At 47.9% G+C, this 26061-nt stretch overlaps 1 long non-coding RNA gene across 1 annotated transcript; it reads left to right on the top strand.

Moving 5' to 3' along the window:
- Positions 1–910: 910 nt before the first annotated feature.
- LOC310753879 lies at positions 911–25722 on the top strand. The gene is made up of 3 exons (XR_014543484.1): positions 911–1019; positions 25324–25541; positions 25575–25722. It is a non-coding gene; the product is annotated as an uncharacterized lncRNA (long non-coding RNA).
- Positions 25723–26061: the final 339 nt, after the last annotated feature.

The raw sequence follows: 26061 nt of genomic DNA, 5'->3' as shown, positions 1-26061 counted from the left end.
ATCACACCAAAATGCAGGCAAGGGTTGGGGTTTGCACCCGCAGCTGCCTGGTGGGGAAACCAGGCGACCTGGAGCTTCTCAATGGCATGTATGAAAGTCAGAACTGGGAGAGGTCGCCTGTGGGGAGGGGATGACAAGACACTCACCCTTCCCTGTCACCCTACACCCCCCCCCAATCCCGGGGCCTGACCTATCTGCCACCACCCTTGCACCTCTCCTGCCGTGAGTCTCTTCCCCAGACGAAGGGGGGACAGAGAGCCTTGCTTTGCGCTCTCAAGTCCGCTTGGCGTGGAGCATTTGAATCAGGAGGCTGTTGCAGGGCACGTCCCCGCTCAGGTGCTTGTGGTACAGGTACTCCTCCGCTTGCATGCTCAGGGACTGGACGTCGGCCAGCTGCATCAGAAGCTGGCAGAACTTGTCTGTGGCGTGTGGGTAGTTGCAGAGGGTGTACTCCATCAGGGCTGCGTTGGCCTTTTCCTGGGCTTCCTTCACCACACTTGAATTCTCCACGAATTTCACATCTGCAGCAGGGGGGAGGGGGAGGGGAAATAAGGGGGGGATGCATTGAATGGGGTAATGAAATATACTCAGAGTCGCAAAGTGATTTCATGCTCTTTATTCAGCTCATAGTGGTGAGGAGGAATGCATGAATGTCCCCTCAAGGTATCTGCTTTATATACATTATTTACACAATGGGCTGCACATGATTGGCTGATTCTGGAATTCTACTGTAAGCCAATCAGGTTGTGGATTCACTTCTATCTGGAGCATGATTGGGTGGTTCCTGCCAACCAATCATACTGCTGCATTGTTCTAGGACCAATCAGACTGCTGCATTCTGAATCCTATTGTTCTAGGACCAATCAGACTGCTGCCTTTTGGATGCTATTGTTCTAGGACCAATCAGACTGCTGCAGTTTGGATCCTATTCAACTCAGTACATAACACCCCTCCCCTCTAAGTTCCAGTCCTGCCCGGGAGGTCGCATTCATAGTCCTCAAGGTACGCCGGCGGCCTACGTGTGCGTTGCGGCCTGGGGTGTTCCCTGGTCCGGGGTTCAGGTTCTGGCTCGTGTTCCAAGGATGCTGGCTGTGATGGGGCTGTATGGTCTGGCGCAACCGGCTCGCTCAGTCGTGGTTCTGGTTCCAGTGTCCTTTTGGCCTCACGGGTCCTCTCTGTATTTACTGATTCTGCCTCTCCTGCTTGCCCCTGCTGTTCTATGGGCCTCACTGCCCCACTGTTCCATTGGGACTCCTCTGACCTGTCCTCCTCCTCCTGGTTTTCTCCCGGGAATCGTCGCCGTATCTGGTTGCAGTGGCGGCGCCAGCATTGCCCCCCATCTGTTAGCACCTCGTACGACACGGGGCCAGTGACCCTGGTGACTGTGGCGGGTACCCATGCAGGGCCTGCCCCAAAATTCTTTGCATACACTGGGTCCTGGGCCTCGAAGGTCCGGGGGTTCCTGCCTTCCCCCACCACTACCTCATCCTGAGCTCTATCGGGGTGAAGGCGGTCCAATCTGATTGCAAGGTGCCGACCCATTAGTAGTTCAGCGGGGTTCCGGCCAGTCGTTGAGCTGGGGGTGCTGTGCTGTGCTGTGCTAGAAGGAATGTGGCAAGGCGGTACTCCCAATCCCCTTGCGTCATGCGGCGAAGGGTGTCCTTGGTGGTCCGCACCATGCGTTCTGCTTGGCCATTGGTGGCAGGGTGGAATGGCACCGAACGGATGTGGCGGATGGCGTTCTGCGCTGTGAAGGTTTGGAATTCTCCTGACATAAATGCAGTCCCGTTGTCTGAGACGAGAGTGTCAGGGAGCCCGTGGGTTGCAAACAGCCTGCGTAGTACCCGGATGGCTGCGGACGTAGAAGTGGACGGTACCAGTGCGACTTCCAGCCATTTGGTGTAGGAGTCCACCACTATGAAGAATGTTTTCCCCTGAAAGGGGCCAGCGAAGTCCACATGCAGGCGTGACCATGGTGCTCGGGCGGACTCCCAGGACTGGACTGGGGCCCTTGGGGGATCTGGGCGGGATTCTTGGCAGGCCTGGCAGTGTTTGACCCAGGCCTCTATTTCTCCGTCGATCCCCGGCCACGACACGTAACTCCTGGCAAGGGCCTTCATTCTTACTACCCCTGGGTGTGTCTTGTGTAGGGCTGTGAGGACCCTTTTGCGGAGGGGCTGGGGAACAACGACCCTGCTTCCCCATAACAGGCACCCCTTGTGGGCCGACAGTTCATGTTTGCGGGTTGTGTAGCCGGCAAATTCTGGCCCGGGGCTGCTGCTGGGCCATCCCCTCCACACCCAGTCCAGGACCCGGGAGATGACCCTATCTTTCTTGGAATGGTGTGCAACTTCTTGTGCCTGAATGGGGCGCTCGGGAAGCAGCTCCAGGCTCATAACCTCTTGTGCAGGTGCTGGGTTGGGGCCTGTTTCCTGTAGTGGTAGCCTACTGAGGGCGTCCGCATGGCCCATCTCCTTCCCAGGGCGGTGAATCAGTGCATACTGGTAGCTGGCAAGGAAAATTGACCACCTGAGGACGCGAGGAGACAGCACTTGGGGGGTCTGCTTTTCGGGGGCAAACAAACCAAGCAACGGCTTGTGGTCAGTCACCACGGTGAAGGGCAGCCTGTACAAGAAATCATGGAATTTTTTTACTCCCTTCACGATTGCCAGACCCTCCTTGTCGATTTGCGAGTAGTTCCGCTCAGTTGCGTTGAGTGTCTGGGAAAAGTATGCCACCGGTACCTCTCTTCCATCCAGGAGTTGGTGTCCCAGGACAGCGCCAATGCCATAGGGCGAGGCGTCGCATGCTAGCACCACCGGCAGCCTCTCGTCGAAGTGTGCCAAGACCGAGTTTGAGACAAGCAAGTCCTTGACTGCCTGGAATGCGGCCTCCTGGCTCTGGCCCCACACCCAAGGGGCCCGCTTGTCCAGGAGACTGTGTAGGGGCTCCGCTACCGCCGCCTTGTGGGGAAGGAAGGAATGGTAAAAGTTCAATAGTCCCAAGAAGGCCTGAAGTTCAGTCTTGTTCTTGGGCACTGGGGCATCACAAATGGCCCGTACCTTGTCCCCAGTCGGGTGGACCCCTTCTGCATCCACCATAAATCCCAGAAAGTCCACCTGAGGCACTCCTAGTAGACATTTTTCCTGCCACACCTTGAGACCCGCCGTCTGGAAACGGTGCAGAACGGTGCGGAGGCGGTCCTCAAACTCCTCGGGTGTGGGCCCGGCAATCAACACATCATCGAAGAAGGGGGTGACACCAGGAATCCCTTTAAGGAGAGAGTCCATTAGATTCTGGAATACGCCTGGTGCCACGCTGACACCGAATTGCAGCCGCTTTGCCCTGAACGCTCCTCTGTGCGTCACAATCGTCTGTGCCTCTGCTGTGGCCTCATCTACTGGCAGCTGTTGATATGCTTGGGCCAGGTCCAGCTTGCCAAAAATTTTCAACCCAGCCAGGGTAGCAAGGACATGGCTGACCACTGGCACTGGGTATGCATGGGCCGTGAGGGCCTTGTTTATGGTACATTTGTAGTCTGCGCAGATGCGGATCGAACCATTAGGCTTGACGGGTGTGACGATTGGGGTTTCCCAGGGGGCATTAGGCACCGGCTCCAGCACTCCTTGCTCCACGAGTCGGTCCAATTCCTCGTCTATACGGGGTTTCAGGGCGAACGGGACCCGGCGGGCCTTGAGCCTGACCGGTCGTACTGCGGGGTCAAGCTGTAGAGCAATGGGGGGCCCCGTATACTGTCCCAATTTCCCATCGAAAACCCCTGGAAATTCCTTGCATATGGCATCCACGTCCACTTGTAAGGTAGTGTGGTTCACCCCGGTGACGGCTAGCCCCAGTGGTTCAAACCATGCCAATCCCAGTAAGCTAATGTAGGGGCCCTTGACCACAAGCAAGTCCAGTTGCCGCGTCCGCCCTCGGTACTGCACCCTGAAGGTCCCCACCCCCATTGTGGGGACCTTACGTTTCTGGAAGTCCCGGAGGGTGAATGGGGCCGGCCTGAGTTTGGGACCCCCAGTAGGACACAGTTTCCTTAAGGTCCTTGCCGAGATTATGGATAGAGTTGAACCCGTGTCAAGCTCCATGCGGCATGGGGCCCCCTCTATCTGTACCTCTACATAAATTTTCTCTACATTGGGGTGGGGCAACTGGTATACCTGGAAGTCCGTGAGCTCCGTCAACTTGCCTTGGTGCGTTGGGCCCTGGGACCTGGGGCTCTTGGATTGGTCATCTGATGCCTGGCGTCGGGTGGGCCGAGCCCGACACACCCGGGCGATGTGTCCCAATTTTCTGCACTGCCTGCACTCTGCATTGCGGAAACGGCAGGTCCTCCTCTCGTGACTTTCTCCACAGCTTGCGCAGTTCCCTCCTTCTCGTCGAGGCAGCTGTGGTATGTGGGCTGCTTGAGTGCACTGCTGTACTCGGTGCACCTCCTCCCTGTTGGATCCTGAGTCGTCGGTGAGGTCTTCGTGGTGGACCCTCGGTTGGGACGGCTGGCTCGGCCGTGCCTCTTGCGTCGACCTCTCGGCAGCTTCCGTTGCCAGGGCCTCCTCCAGAGCGACCTGGAACGTTAGGCTCTTCTTAGCGTAGAGGCGTCGTTGCAGCTTCTCATCCTTCAGGCCACCGACGAGGCGGTCACGAAGCATTTTCTCCAGCTCTGAGAAGTTGCAGAACCGGGCAGCTTGGCGGAGAGAGGTCACAAACCCAGTTATGGTTTCCCCAGGGGCTTGCCGCTTTGCGTAGAAGGCATTTCGACGAGCCACCACTGAGGGCTGCGGCGAAAAGTGCCCCTTCAGCTGTTCCATTATTGTTTTGTATGGAACAGTAGCAACATCTTCAGGCGCAAGGAGAGCCCGGGCGATTTCAAACGTCTCCTCTCCGCAGACGCTGAAGAATATTGCCCTCTTCTTGGCGTCTTCTTCCTCGGTGACCCCTTTGGCTTCTAGGAGGAAGGTGAAACGGGAGGCGTACGCTTCCCAGTCTCCAGATGCTGGGTTGAACGGCGAGAAGCTGCTGTCGGTTGCCATTCTGAGTTCCTTGTGTCCCGGAGCTGAAGCCTGGATACACGGTGCGAGGCAGCGGTGCGGCAGGTGGCGGTACTGCGGTGCTGTGTGTGGCAGTCAGCTCAGCGGGATCCCACCTTCGTCGCCAGTGAAATATACTCAGAGTCGCAAAGTGATTTCATGCTCTTTATTCAGCTCATAGTGGTGAGGAGGAATGAATGAATGTCCCCTCAAGGTATCTGCTTTATATACATTATTTACACAATGGGCTGCACATGATTGGCTAATTCCGGAATTCTACTGTAAGCCAATCAGGTTGTGGATTCACTTCTATCTGGAGCATGATTGGGTGGTTCCTGCCAACCAATCTTACTGCTGCATTGTTCTAGGACCAATCAGACTGCTGCATTCTGAATCCTATTGTTCTAGGACCAATCAGACTGCTGTCTTTTGGATCCTATTGTTCTAGCACCAATCAGACTGCTGCAGTTTGGATCCTATTCAACTCAGTACATAACAGGTAACCTCTCTTGAATGGAGGGACTTCCTCCTGGGCACATAGGCCGCAAACATGGAAGGTGTCGCTTGCAAAGCTTGCACAAGCCATCAGCTGATATCTGCAAAACGGCTGAGGTTGATGGAGAGGCTCCCCTGTGAGGAGAGCCTGCAGCGGTCGGGGCTTTTTAGTGTAGAGAAAAGGGGACCGGAGGTGACCTGACGGAAGCATAAACAATTGCATGTGGTGTGGAGAAAGCGGAGTTTTCCCCCTCCCTCTCGCATGATGACACCAGAACTCGTGGGCATCCAATGAGGCTGAATGTTGGAAGATTCAGGACAGAGAAAAGGAAGTAGTTCTTCAAGCAGCGCAACATTAAACTATGGAACTCCCTCCCACAGCAGGCAATGATGGCCACCAATTTGGAGAGCCTTGATGGAGGTTTGGACAAATCAATGGAGGAGGAGGAGACGAGCCACAATTACTGCGCTCTGCCTCCATGGTCAGAGGCAGTGACGCTTCTGAATACCAGATGCAGGAAACCACAGGAGGGGAGATCTGCTCTTGTGCAAGGATCCTGCTTGCTGGTTTCCCACAAGCATCTAGTCAGCCATTGGATAGAACAGGACTAGATAGCACATTGGCCTGATCCAGCTAATGGCTCTTCCTACCTTCATAAGCTTCATCTGGCCATCTGCCTGGATGAACAGGGTCTGACCTTGCCAGCCTTATGCTTTGCAGATGAGCATCAGGCTGGTAAAGGCTATGCAAGATAAATAAACCATATCTGACAAGCGATCTTCTTCTTACTTTCTGATGTTCCCTAAACAAATCTTCACTTCAAAGCCACTCTGTTGTGTTCCTCTCTAAACACCAGCTGGAGGGATTGGGGCTTAATCTGTTTGGCCTTCCCAGGTGAAAATAGGGCTCAGCTGACATGGAAACCATGATCCAAGGTGCCTCAAGCAGCTCAGCCAAAGAACAAGGGGTAGGAGGATGAGAGAGACGGGTGTGAAGGTGCAGTGATAAGCACATCCCTCTTAAGCTGTCGCCCACCTGCCTGAAAATGTGCCTGCTCTATGCACACTGCTCTTGAAAACTCGGCAAAAGCTGCCAATGCAAACTTCCTTCCTTGGGCCTGACTTCATCTGTGGGGCGTGGAGGGGGGCCACTGGGGGAGGGCAGGGGCCAAGCAACAGCAGTGGGAGGGGGCTTTAGCTCAATGGTGGGCGGCCACCTGTTCCTCCTATTCTTGCCACGCTCACAAGGGGGAGATGAGACAGGGCCTTTTCAAGGCTAACTGGGAAGACACAGTGGGCCCTCTGGGGGTGCCGCCAAAATCTCTCCTCCCTCCCTCTCACTTCCAACACTCAGCCTAGAACCACAGAATTCTGGCCTCACCTCCAAAAGAGCATTGGAGGGGCTTTGAAAAAATGGCGGACGAGGTGGAGCAGCAACAAACCACAAATACTGTAGAAGAGCCCTTGGATCTCATCAAGCTTAGTCTTGATGAACGAATTGATGTAAAAATGAGAAATGACCGAAAACTTCGAGGCAGATTATTTGCTTGTTACCAGCACTTAAATAAGATTTTGGGTGATGTTGAGGAGACTGTGACAAGAATAGAAATGGATGAAGAAACCTATGAAGAGATTTATAAATCTACCAAAAGGAATACAGTGGTACCTCGGGTTAAGTACTTAATTCGTTCCGGAGGTCCGCTCTTAATCTGAAACTGTTCTTAACCTGAAGCACCACTTTAGCTAATGGGGCCTCCTGCTGTCGCCGCGCCGCCAGAGCACGATTTCTGTTCTCATCCTGAAGCAAAGTTCTTAACCCGAGGTACTATTTCTGGGTTAGCGGAGTCTGTAACCTGAAGTGTATGTAACCCGAGGTACCACTGTATTCCGATGCTGTTTCTCCGAGGAGATGGAGTTGTACTTGTAGCTCTTCCACTGCGGGTTGGCTGAAACCATGAAGAAAATGGTCATTGTTTCAAAAATGTTGGACCTCTGGACACTGTCTTCTGATACCCTTAAACATTAAGATTCTGCCCTTAATTCTGAAAGACCATCCAAACCTGATTTGTTGTGAAGGCGTAAGATCATTTGGCATATAACTTAAGTGCAGGTGTCTTTATGTGTCAAATCAGTGGATATAACCATTTTAGTTGCTCTTGTGGCCGCTGATCTTTTTAAAGAAATAAATCTGTTTGGGGTTTTTTTGTATGTATGTGTTTATAAGCACTTTTCCCATTAAGGGGGGGGGGGAGGGCATTGTGTGGGATGTGAAACACAAAAGCAGTCAAGTACAACATTCCTAGAGTGAACATGTTTACACATGGGGAGGAATGTTTGTTCAGCCAGTAGGTAAACTTCCTGTTTCCTTCTGGGCTGGGACAGACTTCCTTTGCATGTGACTAGAGGTGGGTGTGGCCTCACCTGAGCAGGTAATGACAAAAGCACAGGGCAGGGCAGCCATCTCTCTCCTTTTGACTACATGCATCAAAGAAGCAACATCTGCTTAGCCAAAGATGCCCTCTTGGCTTCCAGCCAAGAGATGACAAAGGGACTGTCTTCTTATGAGATAGTTTCCAGGTATATGTTACTTTTCTAAGCTAAGTCTGCCTTCTGGAATCCTATTGTGAACAGAATGATATGTGAGTAAACTCTCGTTATACTTTTATAGTAGACTGTGTCGTGTCTTATCTTTTATGAGGGAATAAGGGGAAAATACCAGAACAGTTATTATAGAGGTTTTAGCGAGCCTGAGCAAATGCATCTGCTGCAAGTTTAAAAGGGAGAATGTTACTCTGCTAAATTGTGAACTTGTTAATACATGTTGGAAAGGCTATTATCAGACAATATATCCTCTCCTGCATCCCTGAACATTCCCACACATTAGAAAAGGTTCAGAAAAGGGCCGTCAGAATGACCAAGGGGAGGATGGAGCAATGGATGGAGGCTGCAGCACTGGGGATTTTTGATTTGGAGAAAAGGTGAGTAAGAGGCAGCGTGGCAGAAGTGTATAAAATGATGGAAGGCACAGAGGAAAGAGAAAGTTTTTCTCCCTCTCTCAAAACAAGAGAACTCCAATGAAGCTGGAGTTTGCTGGCACTGAAGGACAGCAGCACTCCAGAGCCTCAGGCAAAGCACATTCCAAGCACTGCATGGAGATGCCACTCACTGAACCTGGGATTGAACCTGGGACCTCCTGCAGGTGAAGCAGGTGCTCTCCTGCAAAACTACAGCATTTCCCTTAAAAACAACAGTGAGATTTCAGTCCTCAGGGTTCTGAAGAAAGGGCTGGTTTAAATAGGGATGGAGGAAGCTGCTTCACTCACCCACCTAGATCAGTACTGTCTATTTCAGATCTGAAATTGTATCACGATGCAGTTTGTCTCGCCTGGATTTGGGAATAGCTAACGTTAAAAAACACCGACTTGCTGGATCTAGAAGGATTCAGTAACAGATACGGCTGGCATGCCCATCTGGGTTATGAGAAGGTCCACAAAGGGTTTTTGAACCACGTGATCAGGAAATTGCTTTACATGGTGCGGGCCAAATATAAGGACTTACTAGAACCAAAAACGCCATGGTGGCTGTACCCGGCAGAAGCGTTCTCAGTTTAAAAAAACAGCATGAGAGAAGTAATTGGGCAACTTATAAAGACTTATTGGAAGAAAAAGAAAATAAGCCAAAATTAAAGAAATTTGATGCAATTCGGACACATTTGACTGATTGGTTGCAGTATTTTCAGTTAAATGAAACATTCCAAAAGGACAAACAGAAAGGCTTTTCCACAGAAATTTCAAGATTTCCACGTACCTACGGGACCGCCTCTCCTGGTATACACCATGGAGGACCTTAAGGTCCACAAATGACAACATTTTGGAGGTCCCAAGTCGCAAGGTGATTAGATTGGTCTCAACTAGGGCCAGGGCCTTTTCAGTACTGGCCCCGACTTGGTGGAACGCTCTGTCACAAGAAACTAGGGCCCTGCGGGACTTGACATCTTTCTGTAGGGTCTACAAGACAGAGTTGTTTTGCCTGGCCTTTGGTTTGGTCTCAGTCTGACCCTTACGTTTCCCTCCCCTTACGGTTTTGATCTATGGGCTACTTTGAAAATGAGGCTGCATTTTAAATTGCATTTTAACCTGCATTTTAAATTGGTCGGTCCCCCCCATTATGTTTTTATTGTAATTTTACTGGTATTAGCTGCCCTGAGTCCGGCTCTGGCCAGGGAGGGTGGGGTACAAATTATTATTATTATTATTATTATTATTATTATTATTATTATTATTATTACTGTTTAATAAACACACACACACAAACACTCTCTAACGTGTACAGGTGCCTCCTTGACTGGGAGGTCAGGGAGGAAGAAGTAAAATCTGTCATTGTACAATGGGCCAGAGATTTTGGGCACAACATCCAGATGGAATCATGGGAGAGGTTGTGGAAGGAGGACCTAAAATTCACAGTGTGCTACGATTTGAAAGAGAATTTCATGAAGATGCTCTACAGATGGTACTTAACACCTGTAAAACTGGCCAAAATGTATAAATCTAGATCAAACATCTGTTGGAGATGCAAGGAGGCAGAAGGCACCATGATCCACGTGTGGTGAAACGGCAAAAAAATCAGGGAATTTTGGGAAACAATCTACAATGAACTTAAAAAAATTGTTTAAATGTTCCTTCCCAAAGAGGCCCGAAGCCTTCTTGCTAGACATAATGAGCAATGAAATCCCTAAACAGGTAAGGAAAATCTTTATGTATGCGGTAACAGCAGCTAGAATTCTAATTGCTAAAGTATGGAAAGGAGATTCTATTCCCTCAAAATTAGACTGGCAAAATAAAATGCTAGAATATGCAGAACTAGCAAGATTCTGAGACCATACAGATCAAGTATTTAATAAAGAGTGGAATATCTACAGAGAATATTTAAACAAACATTGTAATAATATAAATTCTTTGGCAGGCCTGGATTGATTTCTGCATGAATTAAGAAATCATTACAGAATTAATATAACAGAAGAACTTAGGAGAGAAAAAGTTAATTGCGCAGCGTAATGAAATTTAGGAACCACAGTGGGGGGACCGGAAGTTACGTTAGAATTAGTGATGGATGAACTTAATCTTTCCTTTTTCGGTATGTACGTATGGTGTAGGGAGTATTAATTACTGGATTGCCCTTTGTGGCTTGATGCATCTTGTTTTGTTTTGTATTTGTTTTGTAATGTTATGTTTTTAAAATTAATAAAGCATGGGGGGGATTCTTAAAAAAAGGATCAGTACTGTCTGCACGTACTGGCAGCCATGGCTCTCCACGGCAGGAGATATTTAGCCCCCTCCCAGGCCTACCTACCTGGAGATGCTGCTGAGGATTGAACCCAGGACCTTCTGCACGCAAAGCGGAAGCTCTTCCACTGAGCTATTGCCCTCCCCCGGGAGCCTTTTTGCAAATCTGCTTTTCCTCGAGATCCCTTCCTAGAACCTTCTCTAGAGAAGTGGCTGTTAGAATTCCTGATCTATGATTGCAGTCATGGGATTGTTTATCACATGACGGTATATGTTTTGACTCCACAGAGTGGGAAGTGACGGCGGCAGGATGTTTGTGTCACTGTGTTCCATGAAGTGGGACTATTGTCCTTTGTTCTTTTTCTCTTTGCTGTCTGATGCTAGAGAGGGAGGGAGCCATGTTGCAGTGCTCCGTGTGTGTTTATACTGTATGTAAATAAAGTACAGTGGTACCTCGGGTTACATACACTTCAGGTTGCATACTCCGCTAACCCAGAAATAGTACCTCGGGTTAAGAACTTTGCTTCAGGATGAGAACAGAAATCGTGCTCTGGCAGCGCGGCGGCAGCAGGAGGCCCCATTAGCTAAAGTGGTGCTTCAGGTTAAGAACAGTTCCAGGTTAAGAATGGACCTCCAGAACAAATTAAGTACTTAACCCGAGGTACCACTGTAGATTAGCCAAAATGCCGAGTTGCTGAGGTCTGTTACGCAATGCTGCGAAGACTCTGCGGATCCCTAAGTGTGCAGATGTCGGCTGGCATCGGTCGCTGTGATGTTCAGGCTGAAGAAAGCTTATGAAGCTCCCAAACAAAAGACCAGGAGGGGGAGAACATGCCAGTCAGGCATGTGTCTCTGCCAGGGTCCTACTCGAGTGTACGCTGAACTCCTGACAGTGGCAAGCTCTCATTTTGTAGACTCTCAAGACATCCAGCAGCAATGTTGGAGATGGGGGCACCATGAGGGGCAGCCCTCCTTCAGGGCCCAGATTCACTGTCAAAAGGCCCTCAAGTGTCCGCCAATGTTTCAAGAGACATCTCCTTCCCCCAGGGGTCTTGCAGACAACTGTGGACAGCCTGGCTTCAGTGGCACCTCACCCTAAGGCTTGCACACAGTTCCCAGGGGATACAACCGAGCCTAACCACCTTTAACTGAAAACAACAACAACATATTGCTTCCTGCGGGGAGGGCCACTGGTCCCATCCTGCCTCAGGGCTCTTTTGACATTCCCCTGACCTGGGCCTTGTGCTTAGCAGTTGAAGTGCTGACTGCCCCCTTTCATTTCTGAGTCACTGCTGGGATAATCAGGCACTCAATTATGGACTCTCTTCATCTGCATAACATTACAGTCATACCTCTTGTTACATTCAGTTCAGGTTACGTTCTTTCAGGATACGTACCGCAGCGATCAGGAAGTAACTGAATGGGTTACTTCCGCGTTTTGCCGCTCGCGCATGTGCAGACACTCAAAATGACGTCACGCGCATACGCAGACATGGCGACCTGCGCACGCGCAGACACAGGTTGTATTCTGCTCAGGTTGTGAACGGGGCTCCGGAACTGTATTGTGATTTTCATTTTCAGGAGAAAGGGGGGGGGGGGGACACGCAGTCCTCACACTCACACACCCTAGAAGTTACGCTGCTAAAGCCTTCTCTTCCCTACCATCCCCCCCCCACACACACACACTTTGAGGTGGCACAAAAATAGAGGGTTCGTCTTGATCAACTTACCTGGTTTGGAGAAGAAACCCTATTCACGATTTAATTGAATATTTGAATAATCTTTTCATTCCTGTAAGGCATAAAGAATGTTGTCCAAATAACATTGACACACTCCACTGAGAGAGAGCGGCCGCAAAGACTCCGTCCTGCGACAAAAGCCGCCTCATAATAATAATAATAATAATAATAATAATAATAATAATAATAATAATAATAATTTATTATTTGTACCCCGCCCATCTGGCTGGGCTTCCCCAGCCACTCTGGGCGGCTTCCAACAAAATATTAAAATCCTCTAATACATCAAACATTAAAAGCTTCCCTAAATAGGGCTGCCTTCAGATGTCTTCTAAAAGTCTGATAGTTGTTGTTCTCTTTGACATCTGGTGGGAGGGCGTTCCACAGGGAGGGTGCCACTACTGAGAAGGCCCTCTGCCTGGTTCCCTGTAACTTGGCTTCTCGCAGTGAGGGAACCGCCAGAAGGCCCTCGGCGCTGGATCTCAGTGTCCGGGCAGAACGATGGGGGTGGAGACGCTCCTTTAGGTATACTGGGCCGAGGCCATTTAGGGCTTTAAAGGTCAGCACCAACACTTTGAATTGTGCTCGGAAACGTACTGGGAGCCAATGTAGGTCTTTTAAGACCAGTGTTATGTGGTCTCGGCGGCCGCTCCCAGTCACCAGTCTAGCTGCCGCGTTCTGGATTAGTTGTAGTTTCCGGGTCACCTTCAAAGGTAGCCCCACGTAGAGCGCATTGCAGTAGTCCAAGCGGGAGATAACCAGAGCATGCACCACTCTGGCAAGACAGTCAGCAGGCAGATAGGGTCTCAGCCTGCGTACTAGATGGAGCTGGTAAACAGCTGCCCTGGACACAGATTTAACCTGTGCCTCCATGGACAGCTACGAGTCAAAAATGACTCCCAGGCTGCGCACCTGGTTCTTCAGGGGCACAGTTACCCCATTCAGGACCAGGGAATCCTTCACACCTGCCCGCCTCCTGTCCCCCAAGAACAGTACTTCTGTCTTGTCAGGATTCAACCTCAATCTGTTAGCCGCCATCCAACCTCCAACCGCCTCCAGGCACTCACACAGGACCTTCACCGCCTTCACTGGTTCTGATTTGAAAGAGAGGTAGAGCTGGGTATCATCCGCATACTGATGAACACCCAGCCCAAACCCCCTGATGATCTCTCCCAGCGGCTGCATATAGATGTTGAAAAGCATGGGGGAGAGGACAGAACCCTGAGGCACCCCACAAGTGAGAGCCCAGGGGTCTGAACACTCATCCCCCCCCCACCACTTTCTGAACACGGCCCAGAAGAAAGGAGCGGAACCACTGTATGACAGTGCCCCCAGCTCCCAGCCCCTCAAGACGGTCCAGAAGGATGTTATGGTTGATGGTATCAAATGCCGCTGAGAGATCCAGCAGAACTAGGAAACAGCTCTCACCTTTGTCCCTAGCCCGCCGGAGATAATCAACCAGTGCGACCAAGGCAGTTTCAGTCCCATGATGAGGCCTGAATCCCGACTGGAAGGGATCCAAATGGTCCGCTTCTTCCAGGCGTGCCTGGAGTTGTTCAGCAACCACTCGCTCAATCACCTTGCCCAAGAATGGAAGATTTGAGACTGGGCGATAGTTGGCCATTGTGGCCGCATCTAAAGATGGTTTTTTAAGAAGTGGTTTAATAACCGCCTCTTTCAGCGGGTCTGGGAAGGCTCCCTCACGGAGGGAAGCATTCACCACTCCACGAAGCCCATCGCCCAGCCCTTCCCGGCTAGCTTTTATGAGCCAGGATGGGCAAGGATCAAGGAGACAGGTGGTTGGTTTCACTCGTCCAAGCAGCCTGTCCACATCCTTGGAGGTAACAGATTGGAACTGATCCCACGCAATTTGACTAGACAGGACTCTGGCACTCTCTCGCCTCGGCCCTGCTCCCATGGTGGCGTCTACCTCTTCCCGAATCTGAGCGACTTTATCTGCAAAAAACTTTGCAAAATCGTTGCAGGAGATCATGTGGCCCGTACTGGGCCCCGATGTAGCAGGTGGTTCCGCTAAATTGCGAACCACCTGAAAAAGTCTCCTGCTGCTGTTTTCTGCAGATGCAATAGAGGTGGTAGGCTCGACATTGAGCTCTAACCCGTGTCCGGTCAGCTTCAGAATGGGTCATCCGCCACCGGCGCTCTAGCCGTCTCAACGATTGTTTCATTGCCCTCAGATCCGTGGAAAACCACGGGGCTGTTCGGACTCCATGCAATCGGAGAGGGCGCTTCGGAGCCAAACAGTCAATAGCCCTGGTTAACTCCACATTCCAGCGGGCCACCAGGGAATCAGCTGAAAGGCCATCAACATGGGATAAAACATCCCCTACCACTCTCTGGAAACCATTTGGATCCATTAAGTGGCAGGGGCGGACCATCTGAATTGGTCCCACCTCCCTGCAGAGGGGAAGGGTCATGGAGAAGTCCAGTTGCACCAGGAAGTGATCTGACCATGGCACTTCTTTCGTTTCGCTTTTACTTAGTGTCAGATCACCAACATCCATAGAGGTAAACACCAGGTCCAAGGCATGTCCGCGGCTATGGGTTGGGCCAGACTTATTCAGGGACAGCCCCATGGAGGCCATGCTTTCCACAAAGTCCCGAGCGGCTCCTTGTAAGGTCGTGTCGGCATGGATGTTAAAATCCCCTAGGACAACCAAACTAGGTGTCTCCAGGAGAACATCCGCCACGACCTGAAGCAGCTCGGGCAGGGAATCCTTGGTGCAGCGGGGAGGTCGGTACACCAATAGGAATCCTGTACTGCCCCTATTGCCCAACTTCCAGAACATACACTCAGAGAACTGGGTCTTCCCAGTAGGATGCCTGATGCAAGCTAGTGACTTCCTAAAAATCACTGCAACCCCCCCTCCCCGCCCACAAGGCCTGGGTTGCTGTGTGTAAGAGGAACCTGGTGGACAAGCAACGGCAAGGACAGGCCCATCTGCTTCATCCAACCAAGTCTCCGTTACACATGCCAGGTCAAATCCTCCATCCATGATCAAGTCATGGATCACAGTAGTTTTATGGATCATTGACCTGGCATTGCACAGCAGCAACTTCAGGTCGTGTGGGTATCCCTTGTTGATTCCAGTATCCATCCGGTCAGGACCAGACCTGGAGGCAGGGATAGTCCTCAAGCAACGACTAAGCCTGCTTCCTCGGTAATGACATGGTCTGGTCTTAGCGTAACTCCTCCTCCTACCCGTGATCACTGAGATCGGTTGTCCTGTGGAACCTGCCCCAGCCATTTTGTTTGCTGGGACCCACTCCCAGGCAGCCCTGGCCCCACCCCTTAAAATCAAAATAAAACCTATACCAAAAAAAAAAACCAACAAAACAATAAAACAGTAAAAACAAAAAACAAAGAAAGTTACAAACACAACATAATTAAATTAAATTAAATTAAACAAATTCCCACACCCAAATAAACACCCACCCCACCCTATATACCCGAGGCCTCCTTGGAGCCTTACACACAGGCAGAGCTGTCGGGACCATTTCTATGCCCTTAAGAGTTCTTTGCATTCAGTGCCGCTTTTGTCTGCTGGAGGCGTCAGATAAATTGCAATCGCTTAAGAGAATGCAGGCGCACAAAAGCCGCTCTTGCTCCATGTTAAATAGTGGGGAAGATGGATGAAGGACACAGCTCTGTTAGATTCTCAGCTCTTTATTACAGCAGTTAGAACTGCTCCTGGAGTCAGACTGACTGCAGCCTAGCTGGCTGCTTTATATAATACTAAGTAACTTGTAACAGTAACAACTCCCAACTAGCTAACCAGTCAGTGAGCGACAGTTCTCAGTCCTTCATTTGCATACTGGTGGCCCTGAGTGAGAACTGCAGCTGATCTTAATACAGTCATACCTCGGGTTACAGACACTTTAGGTTGTGTTTTTTGGGGTTGCAGGCGACCGAAACCTGGAAGCACCGGAATGGGTTACTTCCGGCTTTCGGCAGTCGCCCATGAATTGCAATCCGTGCGTGTGCAGACGTGCCACTGCGGGTTGCGGACGTGCCTCCCGCACGGATCACGTTCGCAACCCAAGCGTCCACTGTACATAACACTTCGCATCCCCTCGAGTGGCTGGCTGGAGAATGGAAGTCAGGCCGGCACATGTGGAGGGGGGGGTGTTGATCCATTAAGCTTCTATTAAGCCCTTCTGGAGAACAAAGCTAACCTGTGCCACCCCTCATAAATATTGCTGTTCAGAGGAGCCCTAATTTTAATTAAACCTCTTTTACCTGCTCGACTTCCGATTTCCGCCGCGGACAGAAAGGGAGCGCAGAAAGCCTCGTCGGGGTTTTCTGAACAACACAGGGGCTTGGGGGAGTTGCAAAGGCACTGCACCCCCAAAAAATCTCAAGGGGGATGCCCTTGAGGGATGGCTAACCGGCAGCGCGAAAGCGGTCTGGCCGTTTTTTCGGGGTTTTTTTCTTGAAGAGCTCGAAGACGATGTGATCACAAGCACAAGAGGAAGGTACCGACCCTGTGTTGCGATGCGTCTGGGTCTCTCTAGAGAAAGCGGCGAATCTCCAAAAATTTAAGAACGGACCCTTAGTGTGAGAGAAGTATTTTAAAATCAAAATTTTGAAGAACACACTAAGTGAAAGCTGGATGTTGAAGGACTAAATTACGGAATCCATCCCGGTGGAGGAGTTAAAATGGCGCAGGATACAAAGTTGCAGGGGTAAAGGAAAGAAGCAGCCTCTAGCCTGACTGCGTAAGTACATAACAAAAGCCCACGGCAGCTTCTGTCGAGGCAAATAGACTTTCGAATTTGTAAAACAAAGTAACAGATTAAGGACTATCCAGAGACTTTGTTGTTCCCTCTCGGTGAGAGAGATGATTAGAAACGTAATAACCACAGAGCTGATTGAAAGAGCAGCTTGAAACGACTAGTAGAAGTTTAATTTAAAAGAAAACAGGGAAAGCTTGGAAGCTGCGTTAAAAACAACAAAGTTATAGTAAAGACAAGAATAAGGGAAGATTGGCAGAAACGTTTCTTCTCTTTTAAATAAGAACTGCCTAAGAAAAAAGGTTATATTTGACTGCAATGATCTTGGGTACTCTTTCGGTCCTTACTGCTGAAAAACTGGACTTAAGTTAACCCCCTCTTTCCCGTTTTCTTTTTCGTTTTTTTTTTCTCTCTGGGAAAGATTTACATTTAAGCGTTGGAGCTAGAAAAAAACAGAAATAATTGGAATGTGGAAAATATCACCCGATAAATCCTGGGAAAATTCGGAAAATAACTTTAAGTGTTAAAAACAGGGGGTTTTACACCCCAGTAGACTATAATTGGATATTTACAACATTTTGAATTGGACATTCACATTTCTTATGGACTTGAAAATATAAACAGGAAATTGGGACAGAATCCAGACCAGTGATTTGGTGACAGAGAATGGACCAGTGATTTCTTCTTTTTTGTGATAGAGACTGAAACAGTGATTTGGTGATAGAGATTGGACCAGTGATCTCTTTTTCTTCAGGGACAGAGACTGAAACAGTGATTTCGTGATAGAGACCGGACCAGTGATTTTGTGACATTGGGATCTAATTGGTTTACAGGTCTGATTTAGATCGTGGATTAAAGCCTGAATTATTAGCCTTACTAGACCTTGGATTAGGACACGGACTAAGTTATAGAATATCCTTTACACGTGATGGATTAAACCGGCAAGTGGTGGAAGATTAAAGAAATTAAAAGAAATCGGAACTGAACATTAATTAATTATTTAATTATTTAATTTTTAAAAAAGGAACTACTGCTCTTCCATCAGAATCTACTTGGACTTTAGAAAACCACCTCAACAGGAATAACTCATACATAAGTAAAAACAAAATTTTTTTTTTCCTTCCAGTAGCACCTTAAAGACCAACTAACTTAGTTCTTGGTATGAGCTTTCGTGTGCATGCACACTTCTTCAGATACACACGAAAGCTCATACCAAGAACTAACTTAGTTGGTCTTTAAGGTGCTACTGGAAGGAAAAAAAAAATTTTGTTTTGACTATGGCAGACCAACACGGCTACCTATCTGTAATTCATACATAAGTAATAATTATTTGAGTCTTGGAAAAAATTACCAAACTTTCAGAGGGTGTTAATGTTTTAAGGGACGGTTTGGGAAAACACAAACTATATTGTCATATATTATTAATAATACCCTAGGAGGGAGGAATCATTTAAAGAAAAACAAGAGCCTAGGGAAGGTACTAAGGTGTATAAACAAGACTTTAAGATTGCCAAGGTCGAGATATACTGGGATTATAAGTGAAGCTAATTTCTTTGATTTCTGGATATTTTATTATCCAACAGGATCTGTAACTGTATATTATAATAGTACATATTTTCTAGCAGACATTGGTGGTACTCGGAGACATTATGGTTGTACTTTAGGATACAGTTGAATTAATTGACTTCAAAGGTAATACTCTCTCTGAAAAAAAGGAAATACAATAGAAAGTGATATAAAAGAAATTGTAAGAATATAAAATAAGAAAAACAAAATCGCACGGGTGTAATAAGGTAAATTAAAGGAGAGTGGTTAAGACATAGAAAAATAAGAATAACAAAAAAAAAAAAAAAGATTGTGCGCCCCTCAGGGGAGAGACAGAAAATTAACACAGACTATTGTGTAAATAATCACAAAATGTCAGGGAAAAACGGAAAAAAGGTATGAGGGACTCCTGGAGACAGAAAGGCCTCACGACAGAAGGAAATTAAAGACCTGGACATATTGTGGTTAAAGATCAAAGAGGAATTTAAACAGAGTGAATTGCATATGGAAAGTAAATTAGGAGAGGTGCAGGAACAGATAGATAAAAAAATTGAAGGAGCTGTGGGAGAACTCACTAATAAAATACAAGACCTATCAGTTAGATCAAAAGTAATAGAAGAATCAAATAAGAAAATTCAAAAAGAAATGAAGGAACATAAAAGGGAGACAGAAAAAATGGAGGAAATAAGAAATTTGAACAAATCACAAGAACAGATTGAGGATAGCTTAGCTATGACAGAAATGCGTCAGAAACAACTCAATTTAAAATTCAGAGGAGTAGAAGAAGAAATCAATGAGAATATAAAAGAAAAAATGATAAGAGAATTAGCAAAATGGTTGGAAATAAAGGAGGAAGAAGTAGCTTGTACTGTAGAAAGTGCATTTAGAATAAGGGTGAAATCCCAGCAGCTCAAACTAAAAAAATCTCCTGGTGATTGTTTGATGATTTTCAACTCAATTGAGATGAAAAATATGATATTAAGAACAAGTTATCAGAAAAAATTAATAATTGAAAACAGAGCAATTATTATATACAAAGAAATACCAATTAGACTTTTGCATAAAAGACAAGGATACCGACAAATAGTAAGTGTCTTACAGAGAAACAATATACAATATAGATGGGAGTTCCCTGAAGGAATTACCTTCTATTATAAAGATAAAAGATTCAGATTGACAGATACACAAGAAGCAGAATTTTTTTTGAGAAGATATGAGAAGGAGCTTGGAAAAGGGGAAGAAAGGTACGGAGGAGGAGGGAGATATACAGAAAGGAGGAAGGAAAAGAAGGCAAAAAACACAGAGAAGCAAAAGAGAGAGAGAAAAGAGGAAGAAGAGGTAGTGGAAGAGGAAGGAGCAGTAGGTGGAGAAGAAGAGGAGGAGGAAGAAGAAGAGTTAACGGAGAAGAGGTCGACTAGAATATAAATTAAAGTCAAACAATATAATGTCGTTAAAGGTTCTGTCCTGGAATGTTAATGGTTTGAACGAAAAATCTAAAAGGAATAAAATTCAAAAGGTGTTAAAGAATAAAAATTATGATGTGATCTGTTGTCAGGAAACACACGTGGCAAAAAAACACAAACATATACTAGCAAATAAAAGGTTGGGGGTAGAGTTTGTTAATTCAGACACTAATAAAAAAAGAGGAGTTGTGATATACGTGAAGGAGAAATGGGACCCAATATTAATATGTAAGGACGATGAAGGAAGCATCTTAGGAGTACAAATCAACCATCAGGGAGAAAAGATTAATGTTATAAATGTCTATGCACCAAATATGAATAAAGCTGAATTCTTTAAAAATTGGAACAAATGCTAATAGAATTGGAGGATCATAAGATGATTTTACTTGGAGATTTGAATGCCGTGCTGTGATGGGATGGTGAGCTGCTTGTGCGTAAAATCCTGATCCCTCAGAGTTTGGCTAAGTTCCCAAACCTCTGTCTGTGATGGAGCTCCTTAAGCATGGCTCCATCAATCGCTCGTTGAATCGGACAGTGGGCGTTTACGGAACTTCTTCCAGCATAAAAGCTCCTTAACGGAAACGCGTCTTCTGGACTCTCGGCGTGACAGTTTCCGCCGAGGAGTGGGTGTCCCTACGGGAGGTCCTGAAACCTCCCCACTGTTCTCGCTTGAAGTGTCTCTGAGCCCTCCCTCCGACTCACTTTCCCTTGGAACTCCACTTCTCCCCCTGCTGGTCCCCTCCTCCGCTGAGTGGTCTCTCTCACCCTCCATGAGCCCTTTCACCTCCTTCGTCTCAGATGACAGTTCCCTGACATCCACCTCCCCTCCAGGGCCCCCTTCACCCCCTTCCCTCCCCTCCTCTGTGGGAGGCGAGGGAGCAAAACCCCTGAAGGAACCTCCCTCATCTTCCGAAGTTTCGAACACTTCCCTCCACCTTCTGCTGATTCCGGTTTCCAAGTACTCCTCCTCCTCGGAGTCTGTACCTCCTTCCAACTCCGATTCCCTGAATCCCTCCAGTTCCTCCTCATCGTCGGTGGTGCCAAAGTACTCCCTCCGGAACCTCGCTACTGGCTGAGGTTTCCTGGGGAACCTTTGGTGGAACGTTTCGATCAAGATCTCGTCCTGGACCTCCTCTGCCTTCACCCAGGTGTTTTCCGACTCCGGTTCCCCTTCCCACGCGACCAAATACTCCACCTGATTACCCTTCCACCTGGAGTCGATGATTTCCGCCACATAGTTGCGGCTTTCCCTTTCTTCTATGGCTGGCCCCCGTGTGGATACCCCTTCACCTTCCCCCCTGTATGGTGACAGTAATGACCTGTGGAATACTGGGTGCAGTTTCATGTGGTTCGGTAACCGGAGTCTGAAAGCCACTGGGTTGACCTGTTGGATGACCTCAAATGGTCCCAATCTTTTGGGTCTCAATTTCTTGCAACCCCCCTTGAACAGCAATCCTTGGGTTGATAGCCAGACCCGACTCCCCACCCTAATTGTTTCACCTTCCCTTCTGCTCTTGTCTGCCTGCCTCTTATATTCTTCTTTGGCCCTTTCTAAGTTGTGTTGGAGTTGACGATGGATCGCTTCCATTTCTTCTACAAAAAGTTCAGCGGCCGGAACACTCCATCTCTCTCCTCCTTCCCCTGGAAACGCCCTGGGGTGGCACCCATAATTAGCCAAAAAGGGGCTCATCCCGGTGGACACATTCTCTGCATTATTGTAAGCAAATTCCGCTAGTGCCAACTTTTCGACCCAATCGTTTTCTCTGTCATTGACATAACACCTCAGGTATTGTTGAAGGATACCGTTTGCCCTCTCCGCCTGCCCATTGGTCTCAGGGTGCCTGGCAGTCGAAAAGTTGACCTCTACGTGCAACAAGCTCATAAGCTTCCTCCAGAATCTGGACGTGAACTGTTTCCCTCTGTCGGAAACCACCCTCAAGGGGGCGCCATGCAGCCTAAAAATATGTTCTACAAACAATTTCGCTGTCTCTTCCGCCGTGACTGCATGTGAGCATGCTACAAAGTGACCCATCTTAGTTAACAGGTCTACTACGACTAGTATGGCGGTTTTCCCCTGGGATTTGGGCAGATCAGTCATAAAATCTATCGACACCGCCTCCCACGGTCGTTCTGGTGTGGGTAACGGTTCTAATAACCCCGCTGGTGCCCGCCTTTCTCCTTTGGCTCTCTGGCATTGGTCACACCTTCTCACATACTCCCGTACATCCTCCCTCACCTTGGGCCACCAAAACTCCCTGGTCACCAACCACATGGTCTTGTGTTGCCCAAAATGCCCCGCTGTGGGATTGTCGTGCAGCTGTTTGAGTACTCTCCCCCTCAATTCCCCTTCGGGTATATATAGCGCCCCTTTGTAATACAATGCCCCGTTTCTTTCTTCAAAACCTCCGGGGTCTTCTCCCTCTCTCCTTAAACCTCTGAGCTTATCCTGGGCGTACTCATCATTTACCGTTCCCTCTACCAGTTCTCTTTGCCCCACCCAGGCCGCACCACACACCCAGTGGTCCTCTGGGATAATATGTCTCTCTTCTGGCGCTCCCTCCCCCTCCAAATATTCAGGTTTGCGAGAGAGAGCGTCCGCTCTGATGTTTTCTGGACCTGGCACATAGCAGATTTAACATTTCTTGGCGCTCTTTCCCTCCTTCTTCCTCCCTTCACTGGGATTTGAAACTGCGCGCGCGCGCGCTGTTCCAACTTCCATCGGCTCTCCGGGCGGGAAACTTGGTTCTGGAATCTCTGGAATGCGGAAATCCCTCCAACGCTCTCCTTTCCCCTCCCGCTTCTCCAAGGCTCTTGCCTCCTGGCGCGCTCCAATGGTCAGCGCTGATTTGGTCAGCTGGTCCATAGACTCCGCCCTGGGCGCCCGGGAAAGTTCGTCTTTCACCGCCGAAGAAAGCCCCTCTTCAAAGAGCATTTGAATGGGTTCCGCCGATAGGTCCCACCCCAATTTATGTATCAACATTGTAAACTCAGTCCAGTACTCACGAACCGATCGGCTCCCCTGTTTGCAAGCCATCAATTGTCTGCGCACCAGTCCCTGTTCAATCTCGCTGGAAAACATCAAATCCATGGCGCGAAAACACTTCCTCGCGTCCTTCAGCATGTCACTATTCCCTGCCATCAGGGGCCTGACCCAGTCTCTCGCCCCTCCTTCGAGATGGCCAATCACAAACGCCACTCGCGATGCCTCATCGGGAAAGTCGTTAAACTGCAGTTCGAGAGCATACTGCATCTCTGTCCTAAAAGCTTGGTAGTTCCTGGGGTCCCCCCCAAACTTCTGCACCATTCCTGGCATCTTTCTTGCTAGTGTAGCGCCTTTTGCCTTTTCTGCATCCTGCGCCCTCCTTTCTTCTAGCCTTGCCGTTTGCATTGCTAGCTGGAGTTCCAACACTCTGTAGCTTTCTTCCAGACTTGGACTTTCTCCAGCACCTGCTGCTCCTCCGGCTCCGGCTGGGTTGCTCATGATGCCTCTCTGCACAAGCTGCTTTCAGGGACTGTCCGATTGCTGTGATGGGATGGTGAGCTGCTTGTGCGTAAAATCCTGATCCCTCAGAGTTTGGCTAAGTTCCCAAACCTCTGTCTGTGATGGAGCTCCTTAAGCATGGCTCCATCAATCGCTCGTTGAATCGGACAGTGGGCGTTTACGGAACTTCTTCCAGCATAAAAGCTCCTTAACGGAAACACGTCTTCTGGACTCTCGGCGTGACAGTTTCCGCCGAGGAGTGGGTGTCCCTACGGGAGGTCCTGAAACCTCCCCACTGTTCTCGCTTGAAGTGTCTCTGAGCCCTCCCTCCGACTCACTTTCCCTTGGAACTCCACTTCTCCCCCTGCTGGTCCCCTCCTCCGCTGAGTGGTCTCTCTCACCCTCCATGAGCCCTTTCACCTCCTTCGTCTCAGATGACAGTTCCCTGACACGTGCCAACACCTGAATTAGATAGAAGCGTGAAAAGAAGAAAACCAAGAACATTTAATAATCTGGTGGGAAATCTAGATCTGATAGACATCTGGAGACATAAAAATCCAACAACGAAACAATATACACACCTGTCAGAACCACACCAAAGTTGAGCCAGGTTGGATCAAATATGGGTCTCAAGAGAATTAACATTAAGAGCACTTAAATTTGAAATCCAACCCAGAACTCTTTCAGATCATAGCTCAGTAACGTTGGAGATAAAAAGCAGATTACAAGGAACATACAGATGGAGAATGAACGATTATCTTTTTGAAAATGAGGAAATAATTGAGAAGGCCAAAAGAACATTAAAAGAATATTTTGAGATGAATTTAAATAAAGAGACTAATATAGAGATAGTTTGGGATGCCAGTAAGGCAGTGTTAAGAAGATTTTTAATTAATCAGAACAGCTATAGGAAAAAGTTAAGAAAGCAAAAAAAGAAAAAAGAAAAGAAATACTCAATTAAGAGATTGCGAAAGAAAACTAGCAATAAATCCAACTGAGGAGCAGGTTAAACAAACCTATAGAATATTACAAACACAATACTCAAATTTAGTAGGCCAAGAAGTAGAATGGAGAATCAAGATATGGAAGCAAAAATTCTTTGAATCAGCTAATAAAACCGGAAAATTACTAGCGTGGCAATTACGAAAAAACAAAAAACAAAATATGATTAACAAATTAAGAATAGAAGAGCAAATTGTGGAAGAACCTAAGAAAATAAAGGAAAATTTCATCAAATTTTATGGTAAATTATACAAAAGAGAAAAAGAAGACAGCACAGAAATAAAGAAATATTTAGAAGAAAATAGACTAAAAGGATTAACAGAAGAAGAAATAACACAATTAAATAATCCTATAAAAATTGAAGAAATCCAGGATGCGATAAAAAGAATGAAATTAGGAAAGGCTCCAGGGCCTGACGGCCTTTCAGCTAAATACTACAAAGTTCTAGAGGAATATTTAGCCCCGGTGCTGTGCGAAGTAGCGAATAACATCTTAAGCGGCGGAAAGACACCAGACTCATGGAAGGAAGCCTATACAGTGGTGCCCCACAAGACGAATGCCTCACAAGACGGAAAACCCGCTAGACGAAAGGGTTTTCCGTTTTGGAGGTGCTTCGCAAAACGAATTTCCTATGGGCTTGCTTCGCAAGACGAAAATGTCTTGCGAGTTCCTGCGGGATTTTTTTCCTTCCCCCCCCCCCCTTTTTCCCAAGCCGCTAAGCCACTTATCAGCTGATCCGCTAAGTCGCTAAGCCGCTTAACAGCTGATCCGCTAAGCCCGCTAAGCCGCTAATAGCGCTAATCCGCTAAGCCGCTAATAGCGCTAATCCGCTAAGCCGCTAATGGGCTTGCTTCGCAAGATGAAAAAACCGCAAGACGAAGAGACTCGCGGAATGGATTCTTTTCGTCTTGCGAGGCACCACTGTATTACATTAATATCTAAGCCAGACACAGATAAATTAGATATGAAAAACTACAGACCAATATCATTATTAAATAATGATTATAAATTATTTGCGGAAGTAATGGCCAACCATCTTAAAAAATGTTTAAGAAACCTTATCCATACAGATCAAGTCGGATTCTTACCTAATAGACAATTAAAAGACAACATAAGACATATAATTAACATCATTGAATATCTAGAGGCCAAGAATGAAATACCTGCGGCACTAATTTTTATTGACGCCGAAAAGGCCTTCGATAATGTATCTTGGCAATTCCTTGTAAGATGTCTAGAAACAGTAGGGATAGAGGGCGCCTT

Source organism: Podarcis filfolensis, assembly GCF_964270895.1.
Source record: "Podarcis filfolensis genome assembly, chromosome: W".
NCBI lineage: Eukaryota > Metazoa > Chordata > Lepidosauria > Squamata > Lacertidae > Podarcis > Podarcis filfolensis.
The sequence above is the reverse complement of the archived record's forward strand: the minus strand, read 5'-3'. Positions and strand labels throughout refer to the sequence as shown.